This window comes from Saimiri boliviensis, chromosome 1 (genome assembly GCF_048565385.1).
Source record: "Saimiri boliviensis isolate mSaiBol1 chromosome 1, mSaiBol1.pri, whole genome shotgun sequence".
Lineage (NCBI taxonomy): Eukaryota > Metazoa > Chordata > Mammalia > Primates > Cebidae > Saimiri > Saimiri boliviensis.
The window spans coordinates 1,067,426-1,086,102 of NC_133449.1; the positions used below are offsets into that span (position 1 = coordinate 1,067,426).

Consider the following 18,677-nt stretch of genomic DNA (forward strand, 5'->3'; position numbering starts at 1 on the left):
CGGGCCTGCCCTCAGGCTTGCAGTGCAGACCCTTTGCAGATTGCCCACCCGGAGCCTGGACTGCCCATCCCTGCTGCCCCCCGACCCCCGTCCTGCCAGCTCGCCTGTCTCCATCCTCACCACCCCTCCGGACCCAGGCCCACGACCTCAGCACACACTTGGGGATGAACTCATCTGGCTCCTCCCTGCACCTGCCTCTCCCCACCGGGATCCGTTTCATCAGCTCTGCCAGAGTTAGTGTTTCATAGACATATTTATATCCTCATTGTGTGCACATTCAGTAACAGGAAGTCCTGGCAATGAAGTGTGAGTTTTTAGGGGTCCAGAGCTTGGTGTCATTTATTTTATCTCTTCCATGTAAAACACAGAAGGAGTGTTTTACAGGCAAGCAGAGCCTCTGGGTTGTCCTGAATGTCTGTGTTAAACTGACACGGGATTCTGGCCTCAGGATGAAGGGAGTGCAGGAGGTACTCTGGGAGATGCCAGAGCCCGGGAGAGCATCCCTGTACCCACAGTGCACGGAGCTGCCAGATGAGTCAGGAGGCAGACAGAGCAAACAGGGGATTAACTAGAACCAGCAATACCTATGGACGCTAAGAGAAGCTGTCGCATTCCTCCGCATTTTAGAACCTCTCCTGCGTGAGCAGGTACGCAGTCATCCCAAGGTGATTAAAAGCCCGGCAGGTGGGATCAGCTCTCCAGCTCTCTTTCTCCAGGGATGCTAGAGCAGCCAGGTAGGCCGAGGTTTCATCTCACTGTATTTTCAGAATGAGTCAGTTGTAAGGTGTTAGATTAAAGCAAAATATAAAAGTATTAATTTGCTTATTTGTCCATGAGTTTATCCTACCATATTTAACAAACAACTTCTATGGATAAGACCCCTCTGGGGCCGTCAGCAGAGTACTGCCGTGGTCATAGACAGCTGAAGGTGGGCCGTGAACACGTGTGCAATGCATTTGCAGGTAATCACGCTCCTGCGAAGTGAGCAAGAGCGTGGCAGGGAGGAGACGCGGTACAGGGTTCTGTGTTTTATAACGTGGTTAATGATTTTATCCTGGGAGTGAGAGGGAGTCAGCTGAAGTTTGTCTAAAATTAGAGTGATTGGGGTAGCTTCCCGAGTAAGAAAACACCCCGGCTGTTCTACAGAGACTGTTCCAGGAAGCAGGGAGGAAGGCGGAAGGCCAGTGCCATATGCAGGAGGGGCCGCCATGCTCTGCCCTTCTGGGATTTTGGTGAATTTGTAGATAGGTGGCCAGAGGCTGGATGTCCCTGGAGGTTCCACGTCCCATGTTGCTGAAGGGTGGGCTGTGTGCCGGAGAGGAGGAGGACTCGTGCCAGGTCCACACTTTCGCTTAGGCTCAGCCCTCGCTGGGCTGATGGTGCATTTAATGAAGTGGCCCACACAGGTACTGCGTTGTTAAGTGAATATCGGAAGCAGACATTCTGGATGGCAGGGGATCCGTGCTGCATTTCAAGGCTGATTTGCTGGCCAGTGGACCTGGGTGAAACTCAGGGACCCTATCAGGGTAAGAGAATGTTTAAAGAGAGGCATTTAAATTGAATGAATGGCACTGGGGTGGTTCTCCAGAGACTTGCTGTAGGTGGAGAGGAGAAGACGGCTGAGGCGTGAGTTAGGCGTGGGCAGCCCGAGGCTGGACAGTGGCCGGACATCACAGTGAAGTCAGGCAGCTGGCTCAGCTCACTTGTGCCTTCAGTTCTTCATAAAGCGGCTCCTGAGCGGATGAATTGCCTCAGCAGCTTCGTGGAGCATGACAGAGCCAGAGGTTCTGACGGCACCGTTTAGGTGCAGCCCAGCATGCAGGATCACACGCCCCGGAGCCCCCATGCCCCAGTCCCTCTAACGTGGAGACTTCAGACCTCTCACCACAGGGACTCGTGCTTCACAGGTCACATCATGGGTGTGGAGAGGCCCAGAGGTCTAGCTAGGTCTGAGAATCTCAGTGCAGATAAAGGGTTGAGCACATGTGTCTAGAGGTTATTTGATACCTGATGAGATTGTATATTTTGGGGGAGATCTATAATTATTTTTATTGTGTTTAATGAGAAATTTATTAATATATTTGAAAAGTTTAATTTTTCTTGAGCATCAAATATCAATCACATATTTTAATTCCTTCAATTTATTAACCTTTCAAGTAATGATTATAAATTTCTACAGATGATCCATTTGATGGTTTTAAGCTTCATAAACACTGGACAAAGCCTCTCCACATGCTGTGATTGTAGGTGTGCAGGCATAGATTTGGTCATTCGGTTAACAAATGCTACAGACCCCTGCGTGCTGAGCACTGTCCTCTGTGCTAGAGAAGCGAAAAAAAGACTGATTTCTTGCTTTCAGAGAATGAACATTATAGTGGGAGAAGATAAACAATAAGCAAAGATACAAAGAAGTTATGGTATGTCATGTATGGATAAGACTAAGGAGAAAAATACAGCGACATTTTTGCTGATGCTTTCTATCCTTCAGGCATTCATGATATGACCTTGAACTACACTGTGAGATACTGACCGCATTTTCATTCCCATTTCACAGATGAGGACCCTGAGGCAAAGACACATTAAAGGTGTTGTATGCACAGGGACACCCATGCAAATGACTGAGCCTGGCGTGACCCGGAGACCCACCTCTGGGTCCTCATAGGCGCTGCCCCTCTTTACAACATTTGGAAAGAACAGTGCAGTGTGGTTACGGCGTTTCTTCATTCATTCTTTACTTTTCTGTATTCCTTGGGTTGTTGCTTTGTGTTGTTGTTGCCTAGGGTTGAGTAATGTTAATTTTGATACTTCCTAGCGCAGTAATAGTGAAATCATTAAACCAGAAAAGGAAAAAGCAGTCTCTTTTGGGGCCAGCTGTGACAGTCCCTGTGCTATTGATGCTTGGGTTATTTGATTACTGATAGGAGATTTGATTAGTTCTCTCAGGATACTTTAAAAATAAACACTTTGTATCGAGCTTTCTTTTTATAGCTGAACTTCTTTTGTCAAGTCGATAGACTTTTAACGTGCACATGTTTACCTAAGTTTTAGGTTTTTGCATGTATGTTCCTCAGGGGAAAACTCACTTGTCAGCCTGGCCTGAGCCCTGCGCCTGTCACTTCGTCAGTGTGTATGGCCCGGGGGTGCTAGCATTGTGAAAACCTGAGGACTCTGTTCCAGGAGAGGCTGTGTGTGCTGTGAAGTCCTCAGCTGCGCTGGTTTGAGTGAACAGGACTTGCTCATCTCACTCAACTGGAAATCCAGCTGTCTTCCCATCCTCCTGCGGCACCATCCTTAGCTCGTGCGTTTTATCCTCACGTTCGTTGCCTTATATTTGCAAAATGGTGGCTATATTTCAAGATAACGTATCTTCGTTTTAGGTAGGAAAGAAGGGAAATGGGGCACCAGCCCCGAAGAAGCGCTATGGTTCCACCTCCAGGAAGGAAAGTGTTCACAGTATTCCTTCATTTCCACCTCACCCGTGAGAACCAGACCGAAGTCCACCCTCAGAAAGGTGAGGGAACAAGTTCGTGATGAGTTGTTTGAGGACCTTCTGCCTCCCTCTTAGTTAGTTAGGGGAATGAGGGCTTCTGTTTGCTGAGAGCCACGCACTTGCCCTCTGCTGAACCGTGGGAGCCGGCCGGGCTCTGCTGCAAGGCTGGAGGGCTGGGTTGGGGCCGGAAGAGCGTGGAGTGGCCCCACTTGCCTTTTGCCATTGCCAGCTGTGCCGTACAAGGCCCTGGCTGGGGTTTGTTTCTGTCTGTGGTTTCAGGCGCCTGCTGCAGGACTTACAGCTTAGATATGGTGGCTGCCATGTGTGGTTCTGTGTGAGGTGCACCTTAGCTGCTTAGACATGGCATCCTTCACACCTTCATTGACTGCTTCAGTGAGGTGTATGCCTCTGCCATGTGAGAACCCATGTATATTTCACAATACTAAAACTGTTAATTGCTTCATTCATGACCTTTTTTATGAAAGTAGAGTTTTTTTTTTTTTTAATCCTTTTTAAAGTCAAGAGTGTGTGACAGGAAACTGAGCTGTTCTCTCCTGTCTCCCTCCTGTCCTCCTCTTGCTCCTTCCCTCTCCCTCCCTTCCTTTGCTTTCAGAGCTCCCATGCATGTGTGCATATTTTTATTTGTATCCTTCTTAGGTTTGAAGTTTACAGTTTTCCTCTAATATCTTGGTGTTAGTCATTCAAAACCCTTAATAACCTACCGTACCTCCAAACAGAAATTATTTAAAGGTGAATTATTGTAAGTCTAAATCACAGAAGGAAAGACTCATCTGGCATCCTTTAGATGGACATGCTACCTTTCTTTTCTTGCAGATTTACAATAAGTAAATGTCAGCTGTTTTAATATTGATGTGTGTTTTGCTTAATTTACTCTGAACTGAGAAACTTTTTCTCTCTTGTGGCAAAAAGTAATACATTAGATCAGTTAGTAAATTTCAGAGTAGGATGTGATGTGTAATAAATGACAGAAGTAGACATTAGGGTGTGGCGTACAGGGATAGGATGAAGCTGTGTTTTTGGTTTTTTAAATTAACACAATTGTACATATTTATGGGGTACATAAGGATGCTTCAATACATACAAGTGTACAGTGCTCAGGTCAGGGTAATTATATTCATCATCTCCAACACTTATCATTTCTTTATGTTGGGAACATTCAATATACTCTTTTCTAGCTGTTTGAAAATAGGCAATATATGATTGCTAACTGTCATCATTCTGCAGTGCTATAGAACACTGGAAGTATTCCTCCTGTCTGGCTCAACTTCCACATATGAGTGAGAACTTACAGTGTTTAAATTCCTGGGCCTGGCTGACTTCACTTCAAGTCCTGTCCTTCAGGTTCACCCATGCAGCCACAAATGGCAGTGTTTCAATCTCTGTGTGGCTGAATATACTCCATTGTGTGTGTGTGTACCACATGGTCTTTATTCATTCACCTGCTGCGGGGCACTTAGGTCTGTTCCATATCTTGACTATTGCAACTATTGCAAAATTAACATGGGGTGCAGATGTATCTTTGACATACTATTTTTTTTTCCTTTGGTTAAATGCTAGTGGTGGGATTGCCAGATCATATGGTAACTCTGTTTTTATTTTTTATTTTTATTTTTGAGAAAACTCTATACTGTTTTCCATGGTGGCTATACCAGTTTACATGATCACCAACGTGTGTGAGTTTCCTTTTCACTGCACCCTCACCAACATTTGTCATTTTTGGGTCTATTTAGTAATAACCAGTCTAACGGGGGTAAGATAATACCTTACCGTGGTTTTTATTTGCATTGCCCTGATGATTAGTGATCCTAAGCATTTTTTCATAGATTTAGTCATTTGTCTTCTTTTGAGAAATGTCTATTCAGATTATATGCCTATTTTTCAGTAGGATTATTTGTTTTCGTTGTTGAGAGATTTGAGTTCCTTATATACGCTGATATTTATCCTTTGCTAGATAAATAGTTTAAAAATATCTGCTCCCTTTTTGTAGCTTATCTCTTCACTCTGTCCTCATTTCCTTTGCTGTGCATAACCTTTTTAGTTTGATATATCCCTTTGTTTATTTTTGCTTTTGTTATCTGTGTTTTTGAGGTCTTATTCATACAGTTTTTTCTCAGACCAGTGTCCAGAACCATTGCCTCTATTTTTTTCATCTAGTAGTTTTATAGTTTTGGGTCTTACATTTAGGTCTTTGATCCATTTTGAGTTTATTTTTTTATACAAAGTGAGAGATGAGGGTCCAGTTTCATTCTTCTTTAAGTGAATAGCCAGTTCTCCCAGTACCATTTATTAAAGAAAAAATTTCTCAATGTATATTCTTGAAGCCTTTGAAAAAAATCAGTTGTCTATAGATACATAGATTAATTTCTGGGATACCTACCTTGTTTGATTGGTCTACCTGTTTTTGCCTGTACCATGCTGTTTAGTTACTATCACGTTGTAATATAATTTTAAATCAGGAATTGTAATGTCTCCAACTTTATTCTTTTTTCTCAGGATTGCTTTGGCTACTTGGGACCTCATGTAGTTCTGTGTAAATTTTAGGATTTTCTTTTTTATTTCTTTGAAGAATGTTATTGGTATTTTTCTAAGGGTTTGTAATTAATTTTTAGATCACTCTGGGGAGTATGGTCATGTTAAAGTCTTGATTTTTCCAGTCCATGAACATGGTATGTCATTTCTTTGTGTCATCCTCGAATTTTTCTATCAGTGTTTTACAGTTTTCCTTTTAGAGATCTTTCATATACTTGCTTAAATTTATTCCAAGATGTGTGTGTGTGTGTGTGTGTGTGTGTGTGTGTATTGTAAATGGGATTGGTTTATTTTCAGCAAGTTCATTGTTCACATTTAGAAACACTATTGATTTCCATATGTTGATTTTGTATCCTGTAACTTTACTGAATTCATTTATTAGTTCTAAGAGTTTTTTGGTAGAGCCTTCAGGTTTTTCTATACAAGATCATGTCATCTGCAAAAAGGGACAATTTGACTTCCTCTTTTTCAATTTGAATGTCCTTTACTTATTTCTCTTGCCTGAGTGCTCTAGCTAGGACTTCTAATACTATGTTGAATAAGAGTGGTGAGAGTGGGCATCCTTGTTTTGTTCCAGTTTTCAGCTTTTCCTTCAGTATAATGTTAGCTTCGGGCTTGTCATATGTGGCTTTTATTGTTTTGGAGCACTTTCCTTCTATACCTAATTTATTGAGAGTTTTTGTCATGAAGAGGTGCTAATTTAATCAAATGCTTTTTTTCCTGAATCTACTGAGATGATCATATGGTTTTTAATTTTCCATTCTGTAAGGAATGTCATTTACTTATGTCTGCATACTGTGAATAATGGAATTATGATTATATCTAGAATCTACTCATTTCACCATTTGGGGCTGTATAAAGACAAAATTGCTTTTTTAAAAAAGCAAAATAATTATATATATTTTTAGTATACATATGAATACATATAAACATTTGAAAAATCTATTCTATGGATTTGAATTTATTCTTATGTTAACAGGCTTTGCAACATAATGAATATCTGCTTTACGCATTTATTCATAACTTTCATTATTTCTGTTTCATTTAAGTGATGCCTCCATCAATACAAAATACACAGTACAGAAATAGTAAGTGTTTGAGAAATGAATACAAGCTCTGGTCACCCTGCTTCTCTCAGAACTTCACAGTCTAATCTGAGTTTTCGATGCCAACTTTCAATATTGCTTATATATTGCCATGATATACTGGAGGGCAAAAACTGTGTTAAAAACTAGGACTTCCTCAAACTAGGGGTTTGACTCGTGGACAGGTTCTCCACTTGTCTAACAGACCCTGGAGCTCTTCTTTTTTTTTTATTGCATTTTAGGTTTTGGGGTACATGTGATGAACATGCAAGATTGTTGCATAGGTACACACATAGCAGTGTGGTTTGCTGCCTTCTGTCGCCTCACCTGTATCTGTCATTTCTCCCCATGCTATCTCTCCCCACCTCCCCACCCCCACCCCTCCCCCGTTTCCCCCCAACAGACCCCAGTGTGTAGTGCTCCCCTCCCTGTGTCCATATGTTCTCATTGTTCAACACCCGCCTATGAGTGAGAATATACGGTGTTTGATTTTCTGTTCTTGTGTCAGTTTGCTGAGAATGATGGTTTCCAGGTTCATCCATGTCCCTACAAAGGACGTGAACTCATCGTTTTTGATGGCTGCGTAATATTCCATGGTGTATATGTACCACATTTTCCCTATCCAGTCTATCATCGTTGTGCATTTGGGTGGAGCTCTTCTTGACCAAGGCTGATAGCCATTAGCCAGGATGAGAGTGCACCGGGAATGCTCAGTTTGTCTTTTCACAGCCACTTAATGTGACTTTCTTATATTCCAGTTGGTTTTCTAAAAATGAAATCTGCATTTTTGACTTGGGAACTGTTAGGAAACAAATTAGTTTGTGATGAGGAAACTATTACTCATCTACTTCCAGTGAGGAGTCGGAGATCCATACACCTAAGAGTAAGTATCTGGCCTTTCCATTTTCAGAGAATAATGTTGTACAGCAGGGCAATCAGTCTTGAATAAACAACATAGACATTTTATGCAGGCCATTTTCAGAAAGTACCCAAAGTGAGATGAAACAGTTCTTGAGATAAGCTAAAGGGTTTGCTCTTCATTCATTCATTTTTCTAAATATTCTAACAAATGATTTTCCAAGAACATTACACATGGTTCTCACTGTTTAGCTCCTCTGCAGAACATCCTTCTTCGATGCTGTTTTAGAGTCACCCGCCTTTAGAGTCACTGGCCTTTACCGGAAGTCTTTATGATAAATGACAAGATAAAGTTTGTATCTACATGTTCTGCAAACATGTTTCTGAATTCAGTGTCCAGTATGACACATTGCTTCATTTATATAAAGGTCTATGTCATTATTTGAGGTTCCATCTCAGGGAACTGTGTCTCTTCTGGTAAATAGACACAAATAAAAAATTTTGGATATATTGGGCATTGGGAATTAATAATTTCATCATGATTGTCTCTCATCTGAATGCCAAACCGTAGAGCCAGATATAAAGGTCAACTTTGTGACTGCATTAATTTAACTTTGTATGTATTATTTGCCATTCTAATTAGTCCTTAACATTCAATTTTTTAAATTTAGTAATTTTATTTTTATATGCATATAACTTATGGCATTTCACCTTTAATCCTTTTGAAGTGAAACTGGAAACCTCAACCACCTCTGGTTTTCATGGCGGTGACTAGAACTTGATATGAAAGGATTTCTGATGAGCTGTGCAGTAGACCCTGCAGTCAGTGTGTCATTGCAGAGTTCATTGAGACTGGACAATGTGGCCTCTCATTACCATCAAGAGAATGCCTTTAAATACCGCTTTAATATTTTATAACATGTTACCTTCATATAATTTAATATATAAAATATTTTACAGTGGTGTCCACAAGGTTGTAGTAAAAATTCTTGTGGGCCATTTACCCACTTAACATTTGTAGGGAGCAAGCCTACTTCTTACTGATGGTAGAGTTCCTGATAATTAAGAGTTACAAGCAAAAGAACTCATTCATCTTAAATTCTTGGCCAGAAAACTTAAAAGCCATATGTGCATGTCCTGTTTTTCTTGCATATTTTACACAATGTAAGCAATGAAACTATTTCTGAGTCTGTAAGTCTCTGGCTTCCTTTACTACTACTCCTTAGTAAATAGGCCGAGACTCATAATGGACATGGACATCCCAAATTCATGGATGACATTCTTTGGAGCCATTTGGTGAAGTGACAACATAATTTTTGCATAATTTTTTATAGCACACACTGAGAATAAGCTCACTGTTTAAAAATAGCAGTATGATTTTCTCAGTTGAATAAAACCAACTCATATTTATGACAAAGAAGATACATTTTAATTTTTCCTTTTGGATTAATGATATTTTACAGAATAAAATCTTTTTCTTGCATTAAAATTTTTCCAGCTAGAAAAATTCAAAAAGAGCTGTAACACTGATGAAATTATTTTAAGAAATGACAATTAAAGTTTTCTTTTTGAGACATCATCACAGTTGGGCTGGTAGGAGCTCTATCTAGATGACTCATCCATCCTTTCAACGTTTCTTCCCCCTCCTCAAGAACTCCAGGAAACATTTTACTTTATTTAAAAGAATGTACTAGGCCCATCTTTTTGGAGTGACCTGAGAAAGTTTTGTGCCCAAGTCACAAAGCATGTGTTCTTTTCTTGCTAAGAAGCTTGATTCATTTGCTGGAGTACAGTGTTAGAGATTAAAATCTCTGTGTAGTGAACCATTTTTCATAGCCCTTCGTGAGTGGCCATCACTGGGTACTCTACAGATGTCAAGGAGGTCTATTGAAATTTAGGTGTATGCATTGGCTCTGCCAATTTAGAGTTTGATTTGCCGCAGATAGCTAAATCCTGCAACCTATCATCAATACCATAGTAGTTTTTCTATAATTTTGACTAAATGGTAATAAAAACAAATTTAATGATCTTTGTTTTATCAGGTAACACAATGTAAATTCAAACAATCATTATAGGATTTATGCAGTCAACAGGAGCCCCAGACAAGACAGAGACTCTGGTTCTAAAATGCCGTGCTAGTGAGATGCAGTCAGCTCTCTGTGTTGACATGGTTTCCAATTGTAAGACATTCTGGTCTGTTAAGATTACATAAACACTGTCCAATTTATTCCTGAGTTAATTTGCTTAAGTTAGTATTAATTAGAAGATGTGTTTTGACTGACACTTCTTAGTGTCTGAGTTCGACTAGTGTTACTTTCTTGGTAGAAACATTTAGATGCTGGAGCTGTATTCCTGGTCATCAGGGTGTAAAAAGGCAGTTTAAGTTCCAGAGTCAAGCTGAGGGGATGGATTCATCCATACCCCGGTCTTCGGTGCACAAATTTCAAGTTGTTTTTGGCAAATCCATTTGCCTTTCATTCTATCAGATTATGTATTTTAGTGATATCACTGGAGTCTACGCATCTTTAAAGTGAGCTCTTTAGAAAATGATCGCAAACATGGGACATGCTATTCATTTTCCTTAGTGTAAAGTTTCAGAGAAAATTCAGAAACACTCTTCTAGTTCACACCTTTATGAGGGTCCCTTTAACCCATTTGCAAATCCTTTTTCTTTAGAGCTCTTCACCTAATATGAATATGTTTCCATTTACTTTCACCTATGTTCTAGGCTAACTGCTTTTCTCCGAACTATCAAATACACATTCTTATACTGATTTTTAACATAGTCTCTTCTCTGCTACATTGTTTTACAAAACATTAAGTTGAACTGTAAACTTATTTAAAGTTTCAGAAGAGCTTATTTGATCAGATAATTTTCAGACATATATACGGGTTAATAAGTTTGACAGCAACCCAGGAACACACATATAGTCAGAGCCACGGGGACGCTGAGTAAAAGCAGCGCTCCTTTTTAGACTCAGAGGGAATGACTTCAGATCACCCCAGCTGCTGTTGTTTCAACACCATGCAAATTACCTGAAAAGAAAAAAATTCTTACTTGATGGTGGCATCATGAAGTTATATTTTTATATGAAAATGTACATCATTAATGAAAGAGAGGATGTTGGCAATTTTCCCTTAAGTTTTGTCGCGTCATCTTTTGGTCATGAATCTGGGTAGTAAGTAAACCATGAGTCTGTTTCTGGGTTGCCTGTTCTGGAGGCAGTGGGTGGGGACTGAGGGAGTGATTCTGGAGGGCAATAGCGGGGTTGGGTGCAGGTCGGCTGCTGTTAGGTGGCTTAGCTACCCTCCACCGTGTAAGCTGAGTATAAGCTGCGTAAGAAGCTGAGAAATGTGTAAGCCGAGTATACACGATGCAACCCTCTAAACCTCTAGAGCAAACAGACGCCCAGCCACCCTCCCTCTGGTTTCAGCGCTGAGCACCGCCCAGAGCCCCACGCCCCACACCTGCTCCTTCTCCCCTGAGGTCGGCGTGAACTGCGCTTTTGCTTTTCTCTGCAGTTCGACCACATACGTGTCCCCGCAGGACACATGTTTACTTTTGCTTGGTTTCGAACTTCACAGTGATTACAGTCATGCCGGATGTCTTCTGTGCCCTCCATTCTCTGCCAAGTGTCGAATCTGCTGACACCACATGTGTTGGCATGGGCGCATGGTCTGAATATTGACTCTGAGGTCCGAAATTTTCACCGTGGGGTGGTAATTATGCCGTACAAATGGGGTGTGATGTGGTTTAAATAAGTCCATAAGGACCATGAAGATTGTCTGACCTGTAAGAACTGCTCAGTAATTTTAGTCATCATTAATTCAAGTAATAATAAAATCTAGCTCAGTTAATATTAAGACTTGGTAACAAATATTATGTAATGCTACCCACATGAATATGTGAATAAATATTTAATAGAAGTGTCTGAACTTTACACATTCTAATTAATTTTCAAGAAAAGACTGTTAGGTTCATAACACAGTTGTTTCCAAACCTTGATTACATTACCTTTACATGACCTCAAATAACCCTGTAATTACTTTATCTTGAAAAAGCAAGTATAATAAAACAAAATATTACCTCATTATAACTTTTTGCAGAAGTTTGAATATATGGATTAAAATGCATTATGCTGTATTTCCATTTTGTATAATGAGGCAGTGGCCGTATTACCGTAGGAATTAACTAGAATCACTTTTCAGCTAAAATCAGCAAACCTTGCCTAATCTGACTAAATAGTTCATTTTATTTAGGGGCATTAGTTAAAATTATGAATTCAGATCACACTTTTATGATTATATTTTATCACTCCTTTTACCACTTTTTCATTTTTTTAAGGCTAGAAATGTCCCTCAACTGAAAACCATTTCACAGATTTAATTGGAAAGTATTTGTAATTACCTTTCATTCAGTAACTGGGAGTGACTGTCCTTCCTGCTCCCTTTCACTGAACCAAAATTGCTTAAGAAGGTTGGTTTTAAGCCCACATTTCACAAGGGTTCACGCTTTTTTTTTCTTTCTTTTTTCTTTTTAGGTGGGTCTTTATGAGTGGTACGAAAACAGGGTTCACACTTTTGAATGTTGTTTGTAAACTCTGGCTGTTAACAGCTCCATGCAACTCCATGATGTGTGGCTATTTCTCTGGTCTCTTTATTTCTTAAGCTACATTTAGGACCGAAGCACAATCATTACTTAACCTTCTGTGAAAATTTTAATAACACTTGAATTTTGATAGCTTTTAACCTAATTTAGTATATTCAGTCTATTTAAGAACCTTGAGCATTCTGGAAATGATGAACTTACAGTTTACTATAAATTCAATTATCCGTAGTTTTAATAACCCAGCTTATTGCCACAAACAGAAGGATAGAGGAAACGAGCAAAAAAGCCAGTGAACAAAGAGAAAGTGATTTCACGCAGTGTTACTCTTGCTGAGGGACTCTGGGGGGGCTGAGGAGAGGCTGGACTTCCCTTTGCCTGGTTGCCAAATGTGTCACCCAAGTGACAGCCCCAGAACTGGGGGAGCCTCGTTGTTCCCACAGCAAGAGGAGGGAGAAAGTGGAGAATCGGGCGACAAGCGTTGTCTCGTCACATTAAAATCATTTTTTTTTTCTGCTGTTCAAACTCCTGAGTTTTAGTTAAGGAAGGATTTGCACAACTTCTCTAAGGATTTTAATTGGATCGTTTAATTTTCCGCAAAAACTGCAAAAATTGTGTGCCAGTGCTTTGCTATTTACCTAGATTGCTGCTGGCATTTTAATTTCACTACTTGAGAATTTATAACGTTATGTTTGTGCATTCAAAAATGATGCATCAGCTCCTTGGGGCCTCCCTAGCCCCGCTGCCTCCATGCCTGCAAGGGATCCAAGCTCCTGGGACCTGCAGAGCCTTGAGCTCTCCCCATGGGAGACGAGTGAGGACCAGTCAGCCCTGAGCCGTACTTCTCCCAGACTGAGGTCTCTGGGTGGCTTCAGAGCTCAAATCAAACAGAAAATGCATTGACTCAGCCCATCAGGCCTTTCTCAGCGTCTGTGAAAGGTTTTACTGAAGCGGACTTCCCCTCAAGTTAGTGCTGCCGTGCTCCCCATGGCCGTGCTGGGTGAGGACGCTGCAGTTCGTCACTTCATTAAACCCCAGGCCCTGCAGAAAAACCCGGGTCCCGGGAGGCTGCTGCCCCTGGGGCTCAGCACTGCCCTGTGTGAGTTTTCCTGCCGTCTGGAGGCAGCTTCTGAGCAACTCTAGAGCAAAATAGTCCTCGTGTTAGTTCCAGGCAAGAAATGGCTCCATTCTGAAAACTCTAGATACCATTCTTTCCAGGGAATTTGGTTATGCATTTTGTTTTCTGCTGTTCTGTGGGATCTCAGGCACACATGTGGCTTGTTGACAAAACAAAATGCTGCTTTCTGCTTTAGGTTTGAAAAGTCAGATGTATCTTCACTGATGTTCATAAACAAGTCAGCTACAAACCTAGCTGTCATTTTAAGAGCACATTATCTCCTCCACTGGACTTGTTCAATGACTACTTTCCACAAGTAGCTAAAGTTTGCTTTGTAAAAATCAATGCCTCTAAATGCACAGAGATTTTTATTTCATATAGATCCGTTCAGACCATAGTGTAAAATAATTTGGTAAGAACAACCTTATCTCTATATTTTTAGACAATCTGAAGCTTAGTTTCTCATGCGTTAAGTAGGTGTTAAATAAACGTGGTGCTTCTTAGACTCAGGATTGAGAATTATGGCGATTCATTGGTCTTTGGCCTCCTCAGCCATGATCCATTAACTAGATGCTAGGGCAGGTTTTTGGTCTCTGAGGCTCAGGGGCGAGAAGGAGCCCAGTGACTGTGGCTAACATATGGAAATATGTATTCAGAAAAAACATTTTGACAAATAATCATCCATTATTTCTGGTTTACAGAAGCATTTCGGCCATGTGGCAAATGAATTGATCTTTATGTTTGAAAAAATGAGGTTAAAAAGGGCTGCATGTCTATACTGCAACTCCTTTTTACTGTTACATTTGCAAAGGTTCCATGAAGTTTAATCTAGACTCTTTCAATGTATACATTTTTTTTTTTAAGATGGGGTTTCACCATGATGGCCAGGCTGGTCTTGAACTCCTGACCTCAGGTGATCCACCCACCTTGGCCTCCCAAAGTGCTAGGATTACAGGTGTGACCCACCGCGCCTGGCCACATTTGTTTTTTAAACAAATAAAAAGTGAGCCAGGCTTTGTAAGAGGGGCCTGGAATACAATAAAGGAAGAAAATGAAAGAAAAGGGGAAGGGAAGAAGAGGAAGAAGAAGGAGGAGGAGAAAAAGGAAGGCAGGGAGAGAAAGAAAATGAAGGAAGGAAAGAAGAAAAAGAGAAAGAGAAAAAAAGGAAGGAAGGAAGAAAAAGAGAAAGGGAGGAAGGGAGGGAGGGAGACACACACCCCTGATGAGAGCTTAGAAGAAAAGTAGAGCAGAACAGGGAGGTCTCAGTAGGTTGCGGTTAAGGAAAAGTGCCCCTGGGGGGAGGCTTTTGTGGACCCTAAGAGATGCTTAAGGCTCCCCAGGCGCAGGTGTGGGACGAGCGGCAGCAGGGTGGTGAGGGCGGCAGCAGGCAGGCACCTGAGGAACCAAGGCCCGTCTTGGCGACCAGAGGGGTCCTGAGAGGCTTGAACCTAGCACAGGGGCTTGGAAGCCCCATGTAGGTTTTATCTCCAGATAAGTGTAAAGCCCCTGGTGGGCTCTAAGTGAGAGTGAGATGACGTGATTAGCGTTTTAAGAAATCACTTTCACTACTCCATAGAGTCTGTGGCCCCAGAGGAAGAGTCAGAGTGGACAGCTTTGTTAGCAGGCTGGTCCTGCAGCCTGGACGGGGCTGACCCTGCGGCCTGGACCGGGCTGACCCTGCACCCTAGATGGGGTTGACTCAGCGGCCTGGATGGGGCTGACTCTGCGGCCTGGATGGGGTTGGTTTTGTGTCCTGAATGGGGCTGACTCTGCACCCTGGATGGGGTTGACTCTGTGGCCTGGACGGGGTTGACTCAGTGGACTGGATGGGGCTGGTCCTGCAGCATGGACGGGGCTGACTCTGTGGCCTGGATGGGGTTGACTCTGCACCCTAGATGGGGTTGACTCTGTGGCCTGGACGGGGTTGACTCAGCAGACTGGACAGGGCTGACTCTGTGGCCTGGACGGGGTTGACTCAGTGGACTGGATGGGGCTGGTCCTGCAGCATGGACGGGGCTGACTCTGTGGCCTGGATGGGGTTGACTCTGTGGCCTGGATGGGGCTGACTCTGCACCCTAGATGGGGTTGACTCTGTGGCCTGGACGGGGTTGACTCAGCAGACTGGACAGGGCTGACTCTGTGGCCTGGACGGGGTTGACTCTGTGTCCTGGATGGGGCTGACTCTGCACCTTGGATGGGGTTGACTCTGTGGCTTGGATGGGGCTGGTCCTGCACCCTAGATGGGGTTGACTCTGTGGCCTGGACGGGGTTGACTCAGTGGACTGGATGGGGCTGGTCCTGCAGCATGGACGGGGCTGACTCTGTGGCCTGGATGGGGTTGACTCTGCACCCTAGATGGGGTTGACTCTGTGGCCTGGACGGGGTTGACTCAGCAGACTGGACAGGGCTGACTCTGTGGCCTGGACGGGGTTGACTCAGTGGACTGGATGGGGCTGGTCCTGCAGCATGGACGGGGCTGACTCTGTGGCCTGGATGGGGTTGACTCTGTGGCCTGGATGGGGCTGACTCTGCACCCTAGATGGGGTTGACTCTGTGGCCTGGACGGGGTTGACTCAGCAGACTGGACAGGGCTGACTCTGTGGCCTGGACGGGGTTGACTCTGTGTCCTGGATGGGGCTGACTCTGCACCTTGGATGGGGTTGACTCTGTGGCTTGGATGGGGCTGGTCCTGCACCCTAGATGGGGTTGACTCTGTGGCCTGGACGGGGTTGACTCAGTGGACTGGATGGGGCTGGTCCTGCAGCATGGACGGGGCTGACTCTGTGGCCTGGATGGGGTTGACTCTGCACCCTAGATGGGGTTGACTCTGTGGCCTGGACGGGGTTGACTCAGCAGACTGGACAGGGCTGACTCTGTGGCCTGGACGGGGTTGACTCAGTGGACTGGATGGGGCTGGTCCTGCAGCATGGACGGGGCTGACTCTGTGGCCTGGATGGGGTTGACTCTGTGGCCTGGATGGGGCTGACTCTGCACCCTAGATGGGGTTGACTCTGTGGCCTGGACGGGGTTGACTCAGCAGACTGGACAGGGCTGACTCTGTGGCCTGGACGGGGTTGACTCTGTGTCCTGGATGGGGCTGACTCTGCACCTTGGATGGGGTTGACTCTGTGGCTTGGATGGGGCTGGTCCTGCACCCTAGATGGGGTTGACTCTGTGGCCTGGACGGGGTTGACTCAGCGGACTGGATGGGGCTGACTCTGCACCCTGGACGGGGTTGACTCAGTGGACTGGATGGGGCTGGTCCTGCACCATGGATGGGGCTGACTCTGCAACCCAGAAGGGGTTGACGCTGCACCCTGGACGGGGCTGGTCCTCCGGCCTGGATGAGGCTGACTCTGCAGCAGGGGCGGGGCTGGTGCTGCATCCTGGATGGGAAGGTTTCATAACCTGGATGCAGCTGGCCAGAATCTGTATTAAACTCATGTCATAGGATGCGACAATTTTTAGATGTTTTGGCTTCATAATTCATAGGACTTCATGCTGCTGAGCTGTGGGGACTTTATGCCCCACAGGGATTTTACCTGCTTTCAGTTTATTTTATAAATATGACTACAGGTAAGAGACTCAAACAAAATTCAGGAAATATGGGGCAAGAAAATACTTATACTTTATAAATAGCAGATATTAGCAGTTAAATAACAGTAGTTTTTAGAAAAAGTCAATTTCATTGAAAGTCAAAATTTATTTAGATTATTTGAGTTGAAATGATGAGAGTTATATACTAAAACATGGCATAAGTTAATGACTGATGTGTTTCTTATGTGGGATATTTTTATATTCATTATTCTAGATTCCCATGGAAACAGCCTACGGGACAGAGTAGTAAGCCCAGGGCATGCAGGGCCACACCTGAGAGGTGGCAAGCAGGTGCACCTGGCTCGCCTGTTCCTCAACCTACAGCTTAGTCTCTGCCTCATTCTATACCTCACTCTATACCTCACCCTATACCTAACTGTACACCTCACCCTATACCTCACCGTATACCTCACCCTATACCTCATTCTATACCTCACCATATACTTCACCCTGTACCTCACTGTACAGCTCACCCTATACCTCAGCCTATATCTCACCCTCTACCATATTAATTATATAATCTATATAATCAGTACACATGTGTAATTTCACATGGAATCCACAATCCATATTAATTATATACTCTAATCAGTACACGTGTAATTTCACATGGAATGCACAATCCATATTATATGATCTACATCATTACACATGTCTAATTTAACATGGAATCCACAATCCATATTATACACTCTCTATAATCACTACACATGCATAATTTCACATGGAATCCACAATGTGTAATTTCACATGGAATCCACAATCCATATTAATTATATTATCTAGTCACTATACGTGTGTAATTTCACATGAGATCCACATGTTCTATGGGTACTTTCTTCTGTTAGGCTTTGATTCCCTTAAAAATTAGGGTTGTAATACCTCTGAGGCCCCAGATCAGAGCCCATTATTCCAGATAATCAATAAACGTTTTCAGGAGGCAACCCACCCTGGTGTGGCTGGAGAGGGAACACAGCATGTGAAGAACAGAGACAGAGACAGAGAGGCACAGAGACAGCGAGAGACAGAGACAGAGCGGGCAGCATGGAGACTGCACAGAGAAGGCCTCCCACTGCCGCATGAGCCTCGGCGGCCCTGCCGTGGAAAGTTGCGGTGCAAATGAGAACTTTGTTTGAATCACTCAACATCAGTACCATTGCTGTGCAGAATCGGTACCGTTACTACATACAGTGATATGAGGACTACACTTTATTTTCAGCATGATGTAATATTTGCTAAACACAAGAAGTAGTATTTAGAATTGGCATTTAATCTGTCTACAGTTTGTCAAGAGTATTCCCTTTTCAAATAGGTTATTACTTGTTTTCCACTATTTAAACAAAGACTTACAATGGAAACAAACCTATATGAAGG

The 18,677-nt window shown here is 43.0% G+C and overlaps 1 protein-coding gene across 2 annotated transcripts in view; it reads left to right on the top strand.

Moving 5' to 3' along the window:
* SNTG2 (syntrophin gamma 2) overlaps nt 1-18,677 on the top strand; it is a 317,220-nt gene that overhangs the window by 115,161 nt on the left and 183,382 nt on the right. The window lies entirely within an intron of this gene.